Source organism: Haematobia irritans, chromosome 2 (genome assembly GCF_050003625.1).
Source record: "Haematobia irritans isolate KBUSLIRL chromosome 2, ASM5000362v1, whole genome shotgun sequence".
NCBI lineage: Eukaryota > Metazoa > Arthropoda > Insecta > Diptera > Muscidae > Haematobia > Haematobia irritans.
This window is the reverse complement of record NC_134398.1, coordinates 227,055,459-227,071,187: the sequence shown is the minus strand read 5'-3', so window position 1 is coordinate 227,071,187 and position 15,729 is coordinate 227,055,459.

Genomic DNA, 15,729 nt, shown 5'->3' with positions numbered 1-15,729 from the left:
ATAGAAATTTTTTTCAAAATTATATTTTTATAGAAAATTTTGTCAAAATTTTATTTCTATAGAAAATTTTGTCAAAATTTTATTTCTTCATTGGTTTTGTTTTGTTATTGTTGGTTTTTTCTTTAATCATTGTTGTTGTTCTTGATTTCAGCTTAAAACCATGCATTGACTAAACTACAAGTGTAGCTTAACCAAACAGAGGAAAAGAATGTTTGTCAAGTTTATTTGGGCAAAGCCCCATAGACTGCAAGATGGTTGGATGGACGCACGTTTCGGAATTACCACATTCCTCATCAGCATCCTCTACTTGCAGCAAACCATTAACCAATTATCAGAATAAATTCAGGCTAAACCCAAAAGTAAACCACACTTGAACCTTCCGAAAAAAGGTTTTACATGATAGCCGGCTTATGCCGAAATAAATTCGTACAAACATATCTCTTTTCCTTTGCCACCGTCAAATCATCGATTTGAGTGCAGTTGTAGCTTAACAAGTGTAGCTTAACGAAATAAACCCAGCCAACTGCACTCAAATCGATGACTTGACGGTGGCAAAAGAAAAGAGATATGTTTGTACGAATTTATTTCGGCATAAGCCGGCTATCATGTATAACCTTTTTTCGGAAGGTTCAAGTGTGGTTTACTTTTGGGTTTAGTGAACTGCCTGAATTTATTCTGATAATTGGCTGATAGTTTTGCTGCAAGTAGAGGATGCTGATGAGGAATGTGGTAGTTCCGAAACGTGCGTCCATCCAACCATCTTGCAGTCTATAGGGCTTTGCCCAAATAAATTTGACAAACATTCTTTTCCTCTGTTGGTTAAGCTACACTTGTAGTTTAGTCAATACATGGTTTTAAGCTGAACTCAAAAACAACAACAAAAATTTTATTTCTATAGAAAAGTTTGTCAAAATTTTATTTCTATAGAAAATTTGTGAAGTACCTCTTAGTTGGAGAGGAATAATTTGCAAAATCTACCAAAACATCAAGAATTCTACCAATCTACCAAATAGTAAAAAATCTAACATTTTTGGTAGAATTCTTCCAACTGTGGCAACCGTGCTCAGAAGTTCACCACAAACAAATATAAACAGTAAAGGGGGAAAACCAAATATCACGCATACTGTAAGCCACGTAGGTGGGAATGTGACGACATGCAAATGGCGTTGGAAACCTCATATTTCTTGAAGGAAATATACACAAAATACATAATGTATATATTCTGAAGAACAATTTGGCCGAATCTGTCAAAAAAAAAAATGGGTCTGGAAGACGGATTTGTATTTGTCCAAGATAATTACCCCAAGCATAAGTCCCATATTTTTAAGGAATACTTGCTAAACACCACCAAAAAAGTGTTACCTCACCCTCTGCAGAGCCCGGACATGAATTTAATTGAACACCTATGGACATATATGAAGACAAAGCTGAAGAACTTTGAAATTTTTAGCAAAGAAACTCTCAAAAACGTCATTTGGACATTTGGAGCTCAATTTCCGTAGATTTGATGAAAACCCAAACCCACTCAATGCCAAACAGACTCCAGGCAGTATAAATTACAAAGGGCTACCATACAAAATATTAAAAAATTGTAATATTTAGGGTTTAAGCCAATAATTTTTATTTATTTTTAGTGTACAACTTTTTTTCGGCTAAGTGAAATTAATTTTTTTTTTTTTTTTATTCCCCTAAACAGAAACAAATCTGAATAAATTTTCCTTCTATATTGTAGCCTGCTTTAATTTAAGGTATAATACATATATATTTAGTTCATATTTTTCATGTCGTTTCACAATTTACTTCAAATTGATAGGTGTACAATTTTTTGTTGCTGACTGTATATTTATGTACAGATATTTATGAAGTCTAACACAAACATTTCGATGCATTACAAATGACACGACGAAGATAGTATACCTCCCATTTTATAGTGGAGGGTATAAAAAGGCATTAACATACAATTATAAGTGAGAAGACAACATACGATATTAAAGCAAAGCGAATGATATCAGCGGTTTTAACTAACAACAAAATGTACTTTACTACATGCAGAAAAATATTTGCATTTTATCTACTAGAACTACAAAAATACTTTAACCAACACACTTACCTTAACCAATTTTTCGAAATGGCTCATGTTTTATTTTTGAACTAAAAAAAAACGAAAATCTATATTTTTAAATCAAAATGTGTTGTTTTTTTTTTTTTTCAAGATACTGGCTTTCTACGTTAGCCATTAATTCAAATTTATTTAAGCGGAGCAAAAACAAACCTTATTAAAAATTGGAACTTTCTTTCTTTAAAATTTCATTTCATGGAAATGCGATATTTTTTTGTGTGTACAAAAACCCTAAAGTGGTGTGTACGTGTGTGTGTGCAAGTGAGAGATAATAATGGCAGGGTAGATATATGCTACTTGTTGGTTCAACGACAAGTTGTATCCTCATTATTAGTAATTGTTGCTGCATATATGTTCGTCAGTTTTTATTTTGGGAATGATATTAAAGTTTTAATGTTGCTGTCTGATTTTAACACTGAACATTAACCTATAAGATGGCGTTTAGGGTTTGGGTACAGAGGAGCTCAACAGGAATTGAATGCTGCAATTTTACATTCGAATAAAGTAACCCCAAAATTTAGGATCATTTAGTCAATCAGTTCATTACTAAATAATAAAAGGGTTTCCAGGTTTTTGAAGATCTTATTCTTTAACTAACATCACATTCAGCGTTACTTTTGATGTTTTGTAGAAAGTAGCACAAAAATTGTCACAAGCCATAAAAGGTGGCGCACTCATTGAAAACAGTGGCACACTTCTTCATAACGAAAATTCTACAATTAAATGTAATATCAGCCTATTATACAACAACTTTTTTAATTCATAACTAGTCTAAAATTATTTTGTCTTCATTTAATAGAAAATCTTTGAAGTTTGATATTCAGATTCGGTTTATCTACGATAGACAAAATTTTCATGTATACTTTTTGGCGTTAAAATTATACACTGATAATGTTATGATAAAAAAGAAAAAAAATCACACAAATCCCACAAGAATCCAATAATATCTGTAATCTTAACGCTACTTGCAATCGACATGTGTAGAATATATTACAGTATGAATGTGGCGTAAAAAGAATCACATTTAGAAAGGTGGCAAAAAAGTATCATCACATGAAACAATTAAAAAAAAAACATCGGTAACACTGATGACACGCAATATTCAACAGTCCAATATATAAAAAAAAAATTTGGACAATTAAATCTCGAAAAAAGACCTTCGTGCCTACAGTTACCCCACTGAGACCTTCGGGCCTACAGTTCACTCGCAGAGGAGCTAGTACTAACAGTTTGCATGATAGTTGTAAAGAAATAATACTTTACGCGTTGAGTGGTTGTAAGTCAATAATTTATTGAACAAAATATTCATGCTTATATACTAAATCTTAAACTATCTACAACGTCAGCGCTCCTTACAATCGAGTATGACTCATCTGATCTATTCCTATATACCCAAATAAAGGGTGATACGGTCAAAATTTGGTCAAGGGAAAACGCATGTAAATCGGTGAAATCGTTTATTTAAAAAAATCAAATTAAACTTCCTTTTCAAGTTCAATTAGTATAAAATTCAGGAAAAATATTCAGGTAGACTTTCGCTTTTCTAAATCCGATTTGCCGGGCCACACGCTTGACACCTGCCATCAGATTTTGTACAGCCACCTTGTCCACCTTCTTCGCCGCAGAAAGCCAGTTTGCCTTGAACTGCTGCTCGTCCTTAGCAGTTTTTTTGGTCTTCTTTAGGTTCCGCTTGACAATAGCCCAGTATTTATCCATTGGGCGGAGCTGTGGCGTGTTGGGAGGGTTCTTATCCTTGGGAACAACCTGCACGTTGTTGGCGGCGTACCACTCCATGGTCTTTTTACCGTAATGGCAAGATGCCAAATCCGGCCAAAACAGTACGGAACAACCGTGTTTCTTCAGGAAAGGCAGCAGACGTTTATTCAAACACTCTAAATTTCTTGATTGACAGTCCCGGAAGCTATGAAAATGCTGCTTTTCAAGCCACAGGTACAGATGGCTTGCCAAACCAGATATTTCTTTGCGAACTTTGACAGTTTTATGTGCTTGAAAATATCTGCTACCTTTCCCCTTCCTTTTGCTGTATAAAACTCCTGTCCCGGAAGCTGCTTGTAGTCGGCTTTGACGTAGATTTCGTCGTCCATTACCACGCAGTCAAACTTCGTCAGCATAGTCGTGTACAGCCTCCGGGATCGCGCTTTGGCCGTCGTATTTTGTTTATCATCGCGATTTGGAGTCACTACCTTCTTGTAAGTCGATAGTCCGACTCGTTTTTTGGCTCGATGCACGGTTGTAGACGATACACCCAGCATATTTGCGGCATCTCGGAGAGTGAGGTTAGGGTTTCGCTTGAAACTACCGGCAACTCTCTTTGTCGTCTCAGCGGCTTCCGGTTTTCGATTTCCCCCCGATCCAGACTTCCTGGCTGTCTACAAACGTTCCCCAAACACTTTAATTACATTTGTAAGGGTTGATTTGGCAACTTTTAGCGATTTTGCCAGCTTTGCGTGCGAGTAGCTCGGATTTTCGCGATGCGCGAGCAAAATTTTGATACGCTGCTCTTCTTGCTTAGAAGGCCTTTTGACAACTGAAGAGTGAATTCCAAAATCAAAATAGGAGCAACATTCTACACACACACACACCTTCAAAATGAGGGGTGTTCAGGGGTTTTAAATGAAAATTGATAGAAATACGTCAAGTTTATATTGACCAAATTTTGGCCGTATCACCCTTTCGTATCAGGATTCCTTCCAATGGAGCCTAATTCCGGCATCACTGTCGTTTCTGTTGGAAGTTTCCTGTGGAGTGGCAGCAGTATCATAAATCGTACTTTATGTAGGTTGCTCCTCCGGTGACTCTTTGGATCTATTCCTATAGAACCAAATGATAGGTTCAGTGTCAGAGCTTCTTCCATTGGAACACGAGTCCTGCCTTATTGTAACCATCGTTCTAGCCTCTAATGCGCTTAGTCTTCTATGGATTTTTGCACTAAGATAGTCATATAGTACCTCTATGCGATCGAAAGTGTCAATCACTTCTTCGGAATCCAAATCGAAATCCCTCAAACTTTCCGCAAGCTCTGCCAATTTCTCGAATTGTGTTTCCAAACCATATTGTCGTCTTCTCAACAAGTCTCTGGAATAATGGACCAATTCATATTTAAGCACAGACATTCTGTCTTCCAGTAGCTCCACTTGCCACTGGAATCTCATCACCAATCTTTTTTCCATATTCAGTTCCATTATTAGATGCTTCCTAGCAATCTAATCCTTCAATAAGTTGTTATTCTTTACCCCTTAGTAAACAGTTGAGCTTTAAGATTTACCTGCACACAGAACGGAGTTCTTTAATGAACGCAAGTGTGCAGGATTTCCAATCTAGGGAGTGAATTCTCTTTCTGCAACCCTTGGCGATTTTGCCTCCGATCCGTTCGGAAGGCTTATTATATGCTTACCGTTCGAGTCTCTTACCACGGGTGGGGGAAAACTCGATCCGGTTCGAAGGATCAAAATGTAAAGAAATTAAACAACTTCTTACACGATTGACCCCCATTTTCATAAAGCTCCGTTAGTGTACCGTTAACTAACCAACTTTTAAACCGTATTATGAACGAAGCTGTCATCTTGCATATATATTCCATATGTTAGTTAGGAACTTACCTGACGAAAATTTTTCAGTTAAAGTTAATTGGAGAGAAGATATTTGCAATTTACTTTCTGTTAAGTGGCAGTTAAAGCCTAACGGAGCTACATGAAAATGGCCGTGAGTGTATTCATCCTTATATACTAAATCTTAAACTATCCACAATCTAAATATTCTTAAAAAGTAAAGATAAGCAAATACATATACAACACTATCTTAGATACGATTGGCATACGCAGCACATTGGTGCGTTATCAGCTACGGCTACACATGTAATGCGCTTTCATTATACCCTTCACCACTACTGTGGTACAGGGTATAATAACTTTGTGCATTTGTATGTAACGCCAAGAAGGAAAAGTCTGAGACCCATCGTTTAGTATACCGATCTCTTAGAATTAAATTCTGAGTCGATTTAGCGATGTCCGTCTGTCTGTCTGTTGATGTATTTTTGTGTGCAAAGTACAGCTCGCAGTTTTAGTCCGATTGTCCTAAAATTTGGTATAGGGTCCTGTTTCGGCTCAAAGACGATCCCTATTGATTTTTGAAAAAATCGGTTCAGATTTAGATATAGCTGCCATATATATTTTTCACAGATCTGGTCATAATTGGCGTGTATATCAACCGATCTTCCTAAAATTCCGTACATCCGCATATATTTTATGTGTCTCGAAAAACTTGCAAAATATGGCCCACAGAGGCCAATTTTTTGCTCCGATTTAGATGAAATTTTGCACAGGGAGTAGAATTAGCATTGTAGCTATGCGTGCCAAATTTGGTTGACATCGGTTCAGGTTTAGATTTAGCTCCCATATATATGTTTTTCTGATTTCGACCAACATTTTCCTTGTAAAATCGCCACTGCTTAGTCGAAAAGTTGTAAAAATGACTCTAATTTTCCTAAACTTCTAATACATATATATCGAGCGATAAATCATAAATAACCTTTTGCGAAGTTTCCTTAAAATTGCTTCACATTTAAATGTTTCCCATATTTTTTTTTACTAAAATTGTGTTCCACCCTAGTGCATTAGCCGACTTAAATTTTGAGTCTATAGATTTTGTAGAAGTCTATCAAATTCTGTCCAAATCGAGTGATATTTAAATGTATGTATTTGGGACAAACCTTTATATATAGCCCCCAACACATTTGACGGATGTGGTATGGTATCGAATATTTAGATCTACAAAGTGGTGCAGGGTATAATATAGTCGGCCCCGCCCGACTTTAGACTTTCCTTACTTGTTTTATTATGCCATAAACCTTATCTATCCTAAATACACATTTCGCAGATATTGCATGTTTAGAAATCTAAAAAATAGTCGTCTGTAATACCTACCCGAATCTATTACCGACACTATAACGACTATCAGCCACTAACAATGCCGAATGACTCTATACCGCAACAAACACTTTACCGGTCCCGATCACCTACAAATAGTAGAATACAAGGGTTGCCTTTTATTTGGCGGTATTGATCAACCCTAGTGTCGCCATATGCTAACTGACAGCTCTATCGTAATGCTTGACATTTTTTTATGATATAAGTATTCAGAAATTTTGCTATATAGCGCTATTTGCGCACAACTTAAATGATTTTCGCCGAGAAAATGGAATTAAATCGTGAACATTATCGTGATTATTATTATTACAACTTTATTTTTTACAACTTTCGACGTGGATTAACTCAACAACAGTGAATCGATTAACTTAATTCAATTTTTGGTGATGAAGCTACGTAAAGTTGCATCACTCCAACATCAGTTCTAGTTCAGAACTAACAGCTTCCTAAAAAAGCTGTTAGGGCTTTCAGAATACATGTTTGGAGATGCCTCAATCAGAGTGGCAAAAATGCTTCAAACACAAAACTATTTTCGAATATTATTATTTGTTTTTGTCCTCTAATTCCTAAATATAAAGGACAACCATCGAATTTCGTTCAAATCCATGTTCTACTTGTTGTTATATATTTTTACAAAATTATTATGAGTGTCTTATCTGAAAGGTTTCACTGTATCTCTTTTGTCCTGATATTTTTCTTGTTGTTGTCCTTTTTCTTTCATTTGTATTTTTGTGTGTGTGTGTGTTTTGGGTAACACATGTGTTTTTAATGAAGTTTCCGTTGGTCATATATTCGCTCCATCTTGTTTTGTTTGCAAGTTGGCTATGATATGGCAGTTTACTCCTTCATAGCCACACACACACCCATATGCGTTTAATATCAGACACACCTACACATTTGGTATAAGCAAATGTTTCGACGCACTAACATAGTGACATACACATAACAGCGGTCGAAAGTAATTGCATGTGCTTGAACTGTCATTATGTTAATTTAAAAATATCCCATCCAAGTTCCTGGAAAACAAAATTGAAGTATGTAAATTCATACTGGTAGATATGGTGGCAAGTTCAAAAGTGTTTATTAAAATGGGTCATTTATGGCATTTAACAATGCAATGGAGAATGAATGGCCACCCAAGGCTAGACTTAGGGCGTTTTCGTTTCGCAAAAAATATGTTGCCCTGGTGTTACACTTCTTTTTCCCTCATTGTATTTTCGTTCAAATAATAGTGTCATTCCAAACTTATTGTTAATTCATAATATTGTGAGGGAAAGAGGATCCAAAATTTATGACAGTGTCCTTTATATTTGGTAATCAAGTTTGAGAATGTTGCACCTTTTTTCCCAATCGAAATCGCCATTAGACTTAGGTGGTGATGAAGTTTTACATCAACCCACACTATTAAATTACTCTTCCTGAGTATGTAACCACAACTAAATGCCCAAGGGGTGTTGCGGAATTTGCAATTTAAACAAGGGATCATTCATGTTTTCTTTCTATTTTTTTGTTTTTGTATATGTTACGCTTATGGATCTAGCAGTTCTTTGGTGTTAAGCTCATTGCACTCATTACGATATCATTGGATAGTATGGTGATAAAACACCTGTGAAATGTAACCCCGTAGCCACTATTAAACGTAAAAATAACATTATTCACTAACTCCCGTACTCATACATCCACATTTCTAATACATTTGCATTTGTGCTCTTGTATTCTATACTAAACACTTGGATCCCTTATACTCGAAAGGTGGTCAGGTAATGTAATGCTAAATATAATCATTGCAATAATTCAACTCCACAGTGGAGGAAAAATATTGGGTGCGGAAATTAGTAATGCGGCACTGATATACGCATCAGATAATTCACAAACACTATTCATGTCAAATGTCATAATTCAAAGCTTTCATTTTTACTATGAGTTTCTGAGTGTAGACAACATATTTATTTTTGGAGTTTTCGGTATGTTAGATTTCGTGAATTTATGGGAACCCTGGCAACAGATGCTTCAAAGACAACAAAGCAAAGATTTGTTGAATTGCATCGCTACTGATGATAAAAAGTGAATCTACTACGAAATAAGTATATACGGCCGAATCTTATGTACTCTCCACCATGTATTGCGTAGAAACTTCTATTAAAGGCTGTAATCCACAATCGAATTACTTGGGTTGTGGCAAAGGTATATTTAAGTTCTTAACATTTTCTTCTAAATTGTGATTTAGTCGACATGGGGTATATGTTATACAAACAACGCAGATTACATACCTTTATAATTTAGTTCTTGACATATATATATATATATATAGGGGAGTATAAAAATATTTACGATCCGATATGAACCAATTTTGGGGGTTATATGGCGGCTATATACGTAATTATGAACCGATATTAACCAATTTATGCCATGCTTGTTAGAGGCCATATATGTTACCAATTCAAAGTACAAAATTGTAATCGAATCCGATGGAATTTGATCCTCCAATAGGCTTCGGACGCACGGTTACCACAGTTGGTAGAATTCTCAAAAAATGGTAGATTTTTTACTGTTTGGTAAATTGGCACAAAAAAATTTACACATTTTTCTACAAAAATAAAATTTTGACAGAATTTTCTATAGAAAAGAAAAAAAATTTTGACAAAATCTTGAATAAAACCAAAATTTTGACAAAATTTTCTATAGAAATAAAATGTTGACAAAATTTTCTATTGAAATAAAATTTTGACAAAATTTTATATAGAAATAAAATTTTGACAAAATGTTCTATAGGTTAGGTTAGGTTAGGTGGCAGCCCGATGCATCGGGCTCACTTAGACTATTCAGTACATTGTGATACCACATTGGTGTGAGCTTCTCTCTTACCACTGAGTGCTGCCCGATTCCATGTTAAGCTCAATGACAAGGGACCTACTTTTTATAGCCGAGTCTGAACGGCGTTCCAAATTGCACTGAAACCACTTAGAGAAGCTTCGAAACCCTCAGAAATGTCACCAGCATTACTGAGGTGGGATAATCCACCGCTGAAAAACTTTTTGGTGTTCGGTCGAAGCAGGAATCGAATGCACGACCTTGTGTATGCAAGGCTGGCACCACGGTGGCTGTTCTATAGAAATAAAATTTTGACAAAATGTTCTATAGAAATACAAATTTAACAAAATTTTCTATATAAATAAAATTTTGACAAAATTTTCTATAGAATCAAAATTTTAAAAAAAATTTTCTATAGAAATAAAAAAAATAAAACAGAAATAAAAAAATGTTAGATTTTTTACTGTTTGGTAAATTGGCACAAAAAAAATTGCCAAATTTTTCTATACGAATAAAATTTTGACAGTATTTTCTATAGAAAAGAAATAAAATGTTGAAAAAATTTTCTATAAAACTAAAATTTTGACAAAATTTTCTATAGAAATAAAATTTTAACAACATTTTCTATAGAAATAAAATTTTGACAAAATTTTATATAGAAATAAAATTTTAACAACATTTTCTATAGAAATAAAATTTTGACAAAATTTTATATATAAATTAAATGTTGACAATATTCCAGCAAAAAAAGTGTCGCCAAAAAAATTAATGAAAATGTTTTTTTTTTTTTTTTTTTGGATCCGGAAGTGGTGCAAAATTGACGCAGAAGCGATGAATTTAACATGGGCTTGTCATAGGAAGGAAGTCCTCCATTTCAATACCCGGTGCACTGAATTTGCATGACTTCTTTAGGTGTGATCCGAATTCAATGTTTTGGATGTAAATTAGAAAATTCTGTGATATTTTGTCAAATAAATTTTAAAATTTTTTATAATTTTTAATGGATTCTAACGCTTGTCGGAAACGTTTGACCTCAAATATTTTAAAAAAATCTCAATTTTTTCAGATTGGGTTTAGCATTTTTTTCGACAAAATTTAAATAATTTGTACCATTTTATGAATTCTTGAACTGTTTTTAACTAATTTGAAACAAAAAAAGTTAAAATTACCCATTAAAAATATGAAAAAAGCATGTTATTAAAAATTGAATGAAAATAACTTCCTGTGTAGTTAAAATAAAGAACATCATTGGGAGTGCATCTTCTGGAAGTGCTTTTAAAGTTGTGCCTTTGGAAGAACTTCCAATTTTTTTTTTTTTTTTTTGCTGGGATGTTCTATAAAAATAAAATGTTGACAAAATGTTCTATAGAAATAAAATTTTGACAAAAAAACTTTCTATAGAAATAAAATTTTGACAAAACTTTCTATAGAAATAAAATTTTGACACAATTTTCTATAGAAATAAAATTTTGACAAAATTTTCTATAGAAATAAAATTTTGACAAAATTTTCTATAAAAATAAAATTTTGACAAAATTTTCTATAAAAATAAAATTTTGACAAAATTTTGTATAAAACCAAAATTTTGACAAAACTTTCTGTAGAATTAAAATTTTGACAACATTTTCTGTAGAAACTAAATTTTGACAAAATTTTCCATAAAACTAAAATTTTGACAAAATTTTTTGATAGAAATAAAGTTTTAACAATATTTTCTATATGTTAGAAATAAAAATTTTAACAAAATTTTCTATAGAAATAAAATTTTAACAAAATTTTCTATAGAAATAAAATTTTGACAAAATTTTCTATAGAAATAAAATTTTGACAAAATTTTCTGTAAAATAAAATGTTGACAAAATTTGCTATAGAAATTAAATTTTGACAAAAATTTCCCTAGAACTACAATTTTGACAAAATTTTCTTTAGAAATAAAATTTTGACCAACGTTTCTATAAAGTCTATATCTTTTTTTTTTTTTTGGTAAAATTTTCTTAAAATTTTGGTTGATTATTTTTGGCTCGTGTGGCACCGTGTTCGGAGGTCAAAGCTGGGGATCGGTTTAGATGGGACCTATATATAATTATGGACCGATATTGACCAATTTTTACATGAATATTAGGGACTATATACTAACACCACGTAGCAAATTTTAACCGCATCGGATGAAATTTACTTCTCCAAGGAGATCCGGTGGTCAAATCATGCCTCGACACCGAAGGCAAAGCCGAATAGCCAAAGAAAGAAGCTCGTGGGACTAGCTGGTTGTGATTCGTCACCAAAATTCCCAGCAAATCTACATAGAAAATTGTTACGTAGCATCTACTGTGCTCTCAAATGAGAAAAATATAACAAATTTTAAATACCTATAGGGTATATACGCATATACAAACACCCACCAGCACGCACACACACACGTGCACATACACATTCTGCATCATCAAGGCAAATTAAAAGATATATGCTCATGTGTGGCATTTGTGCGACCATGATGAACATAAAACCCTTAAAGCGATTTAGTAACTCGGACCACTTCCGTACTCTCCTCGAGTGTAGTTGGCATACACGTATAACCCTGATCTAGACCGTTTACGTCTACCGTAGCTATGCAAAACATTCTGTCAAGCGTAAATTTATTTTTAATGATGCACCACATATGTCGTGCGTGTCGTTTCAACTCCCTCGTATTCGAAAAAAGAAAATCCACTTTTTTCTCGTTCCAATTGTTGCTGTATAACTTCATTATTACAACCGCTTCTGCGATGTAGTGATAGTGCAAGCAAGCATTTGGTATGGTGTTTTTGTATGCGTGAGTGTTTGATTGTCTATGTGTGTTACTTTTCTGTAGTTGAGAGATCGGTGATAGTGAAATGGCAGGCTATGTAAACTATGCTTTAATGCGAAAATAGGTCATATGCTTATGTGTCGTCGTGCAACATATCCACATTCATATTTATATGTAATAAGCAAAAATACACATTTTAACGAGGGTTAAGCGCACAACTTTAATTGTTGAATACATACTTTTACGCAAACTTCATTGTCTGCCCGCGTTTATCCCTTTTCATTTTAATTTACTATTTCCTGCTGATTCAATCAAATAGATATTTATTCGTATAGTTACAGTGGGCAATATTGTAATCTGCTTGGAGGTTGGAGATTTTTCTTTCATTGAGATCAAATTACGAGTCAGACAGATGGAAAAACCACATCAAGATCAGTAAAAAAAAGTATAGGGCTATAATATTTAATTGACCTCGGTTCTAAATTAGATTTAGAATGCCCAGCATGGCACCAGCCGACATAAGCCAGGAACAGCAGGATTTACTTTTCACTACAATTTATTTACCATTAATTCGGTTTTATTGATAAAAACTATATTACAATCTACTTGTGTGATTGCATTGCATTCGGGATGGCGCCGAAATGGCAACTGGTGCGTCCTCGTGAGAAGGAATTAGATTCGTAGATAATCGTAAGTACTTCGATTCTTTGGTTGCTTGATGATCGAGATTTGATGAGAGATTCGGTTCGTTGATGAGTACGTCGATTTCTTGATGGTCGGTGGTCGTTGATTATTCGGCTTGTTGATGGGCGGAGATATATGAGGACGTCGGCTCGGTAATTTATAAGGTATTCGGTTCGTAGAAAATCGGTTGTGGAGGAGAATATCGGTTCGCCTATGCTGCGTAGTTGATGATTCGTTGACAATCGGAGGCTGTTGAATTCGTTGGGACGTGGACGTTTGGTCGTTGCTGAGTAGTTCGGCTCGTTGGCGATTGAGAAGTTCGGCATTCGTCGATTTATAGTTGATCGGGAACTTGTTTGTTCGTCGATTTGTAACTGATCGGGAACTGTTGCTAGTTCAGACAGTTGCTAGTGTTGCTGCAGTTGATTGTTGTAGAGACGGTGTGGCAGTGGTGTGACAGGCGGAATCAGCTTCGGGTCGGTAATCGGTAGAGGTCGGTTTAGTAATGTTGACGACTGCCATGCGAACTACTACTACGGCTACTAGCTAATCTACGAGCGAACAGTAGACCCGAAGGTCTCTGTGGTGGAACAGTAGGCCCGAAGGTCTGTGGTGGAACGGTAGGCCCGAAGGTCTCTGTGGTGGAACAGTAGACCCGAAGGACTCTGTGGGGGAACAGTAGGCCCGCAGGTCTCTGTGGTGGAACAGTAGGTTAGGTTAGGTTAAAGTGGCAGCCCGATTAAATTTCAGGCTCACTTAGACTATTCAGTCCATTGTGATACCACATTTAACTAAAAGTACCTATTACATATGGGCACTTCTAGTCTTAACCACTGAACCTTCTCTATTATTTACTTTTGTGGAACCAACCAGATTGCTCCAAAAACATTAACAAACTGCTTAAGTTAACGTTTTCCAGGTCAGCCAGTAATCTAAAGCTATATGCTCCTAAAATTCTCTTACGCCTTACACAAAAAGCAGGACACTCACACAAGAGGTGTTTAATTGATTCCTTTTCCTCCACGTCATGACAGCTTATACAATAGTCATTATACTTCGCACCTATAGTTTTTGCAAATTCGCCTATCAGGCAGCGACCCGTTATAGCAGATATTAGGAGTGCTATCTGACGCCTTGAGAACACTAGCATATCTAGTGTGCGGTTTAAGTTTAAATGGGGCCATATTTGCTTGGTGTCGTTACAACCCTTGCAATTTTCCCATCGAATATTGGCCATCATAGCAGCCTTCTCACGCAGTAAGAGCTTGCAGGTGGCCAGAGGCATACCAACAGATTCTAGTTCCCCTGGAATATGTAAGGTAGTTCCTAGCCTTGTTAACACATCTGCTTCACAGTTCCCCGGTATTTTCCTATGACCAGGCACCCATATTAGGTGAATATTGTATTGCTCAGCCATCTCGTTGAGAGATTTGCGGCAGTCTATGGCCTTTTTTGAGTTAAGGAACACAGAGTCCAAGGATTTTATTGCAGGTTGACTGTCTGAGTATATATTAATGCCAATTTTTGTTGGAACATTACTTCTCAGCCAATTCATCCCCTCTCTTATTGCCAATATTTCAGCCTGAAAAACACTACAGTGATTAGGTAATCTTTTCGCTATTCGAATTTCCAGATCTTTAGAATATACTCCGAACCCCACTTGTCCATTCAATTTGGAGCCATCAGTATAGAAATCTATATATCTTTTATTCCCCGGGGTCTGTGTACACCACGCCTCACTGTTGGGAATTAGAGTTTCAAACTTTTTGTCGAAAAGTGGTTTTGCCAGGGTGTAATCCACTACGTTAGGTACATCTGGCATTACTTTGAGGACCGAACTATGACCGTACATTTTTTCCGACCACAGCGATAGCTCGCGCAACCGCACAGCCGTTGTTGCAGCTGACTGTTTGGCCAAAATGTCTAAAGGCAATAGATGTAGCATGACATTAAGGGAGTCTGTTCCTGTCTTACTAAATGCGCCTGAGATACATAAGCTCGCCATACGTTGAACTTTATCTAAACAAGTCGGTTTCTGAAGTGCCGGCCACCAGACTACAACACCATATAGCATTATAGATCTAACCACTGCCGTGTATAGCCAATGCACAATTTTTGGTCTTAGTCCCCACTTTTTCCCTATTGCCTTTTTGCACGAGTACAAAGCTACCGTGGCTTTTCTCGCCCTCTTTTCAATATTAAGCCTAAAATTCAGCTTCCTGTCCAAAATAACGCCAAGGTATTTTGCACACTCACCAAAGGGAATTTCAGTACCCCCTAAGGAAATGGGCCTAACCTTGGGAGTTTTGCGATCTTTGCAGTACATGACTATTTCTGTCTTTGCTGGATTTACACCAAGACCATTATCTTTCGCCCATTTCTCA